At 34.0% G+C, this 1,971-nt stretch overlaps 1 non-coding gene across 1 annotated transcript; it reads right to left on the reverse strand.

Moving 5' to 3' along the window:
* Positions 1 to 1,325: 1,325 nt before the first annotated feature.
* On the reverse strand, positions 1,326 to 1,444 carry LOC141388373 (5S ribosomal RNA). Its single transcript, XR_012408858.1, has one exon. It is a non-coding gene; the product is annotated as a 5S ribosomal RNA (ribosomal RNA).
* Between the last annotated feature and the right edge of the window lie 527 nt (positions 1,445 to 1,971).

Here is a 1,971-nt window from a genome sequence, read left to right on the forward strand (position 1 = left end):
ATGTCAGGACTTCAAGAACTCGTCAACAGGCTGACCACTTGCAGCGAAAAATACGGTCTTAAAATTAATATCAACAAAACGAAATACATGGTCATCAGTAAACGCCATACATATACTAATGCGGCCCCATTAAAAATTAATGAAATAAATGTGGAAAGAGTCCAAAGCTTTAAATATCTGGGAGTTATAATCAACAACGAATGGGACATTTCTAAAGAAATAGCCTGCAGGATTGAAATGGCTAGAGACACATTCTTTAAATATAAAAAAATCTTTACAAGCCATAATGTAAACTTAAAAACTAAATTAAGATATATTAAAACATATGTATGGTCTGTCCTATTATATGCCGTGGAAACATACCTTAAAATCCGTAGATATGAAAAAACTCGAAGCTTTTGAGATGTGGACATATCGACGCATCCTAAAAATATCGTGGACACACTTCATATCAAATAATGAAGTTCTCAGAAGATTACACAGAGAAAAAGCTGTTGAATAACATAAAGAGACGAAAAACATCATACTTGGGACACGTTATGAGAAATCAAAAATACAAACTGCTGCAAAGTATTATCCGTGTAAACTTTGAAGGAAGGCCGACAAGAGGGAGGAAACAACTTCTGTGGATCAACAACATCCAAGAATGGACCGGCATACGTGACGTCATAAACCTGCTAAGCGAAGCTAGACACAGAGAGACTTTTGCCGATATTATTAACAATATTTAATAATTCAAACTATTGTAATACTATACTTATATTTGCATTTTGGTCGCCAACATTCGAAAATCGAATAGGCAAATAAAGAAGAAATGCATGCATAAAAAATGAAATTTAGCTTTACAAATGTGGCAAGAAAGAACATTTGACTTTGCCGACTTAAAGCATTTTGCGCACAATGTTGCCGGTGGTGTTGTCATTTTTTAGTTGAAAATTACAAAAAAAACGTAAGAAAAAACTTTAAGTAGGAGCGACAAAAAAACACGTCCGTTCAACACAACGACTCAACGACTTATTGATGCAATAAATGCATTTTGGGAAAATTTGCCTCCTTAAATTACCCTTTTTTGAGAAACGAAACAAATTTATAAAAAATTTTACTTTTTTTACAAAGGAAATCATAGACTATTGTATCTAGCTACATATAACTGAGTATAATCAATAGCAAATGTTTTACATTTACCTTAAAATAATAAGCAGTTGAGTATTTTTTTTTTTTTTTTGGCTCTATTTCGGTTAAAAATGAAGATATCGACTTCATTCTTTTTTTATTTAATAGAAAAATAAAAAAGAAAATAAAATGAAATAAAAAAATTTGGACAATGCCAACAACACGCGGTGTTCCCAAGCGGTCCCCCATCTAAGTACTAACCACGCCCGACGCTGCTTAATTTCGGTGATCGGACGAGAACCGATGTACTCAGCGTGGTATGGTCGTTGGCAAAGAAACATAGTTTATTATGCTTCATATGGCCATTGATTTCATTGCTTGTGTGTTGATCATCCTTTGTGAACAGTGTTAAAAGTGTTTGTGTGATTCAAAAAACTAAAAGTGAAAAGCTAATAGTGAAACCCACAATAAGCAAAAGAGATAAACTAATTTTGTTTCAATTGTGAGAAATATTTTGTGGTGTAAAAAGTAAAAGACATTGACGGCGTTCGTGTAAGTGTCGGCGGCTCTGAACTTTGCCGTCGACATGTCAGCAGCCGAGATGGAAGAAATTGTAGACATAATGTCCGATACTTGTGCAGACATTGCTGCCGAAGCCAGAAAGGATGAGGATTTGAACGTCCCCACTAATGAAAATATGAATGAAACTTCTCTCAAAACCAAAAAGAGAAGCAAGAACAAAAGAAAACATAAATCTGATGATGACGACACTATATACGAAAATATAAGGATGGAAGCAACAATTTCAACGCTTCAAAATTCCCTTAAAAATATGGAAGAGACTAACAAATCTCTTCT

This window comes from Musca autumnalis, unplaced genomic scaffold (assembly GCF_047663935.1).
Source record: "Musca autumnalis isolate F117 unplaced genomic scaffold, ASM4766393v1 scaffold_92, whole genome shotgun sequence".
In the NCBI taxonomy this organism is placed as follows: domain Eukaryota; kingdom Metazoa; phylum Arthropoda; class Insecta; order Diptera; family Muscidae; genus Musca; species Musca autumnalis.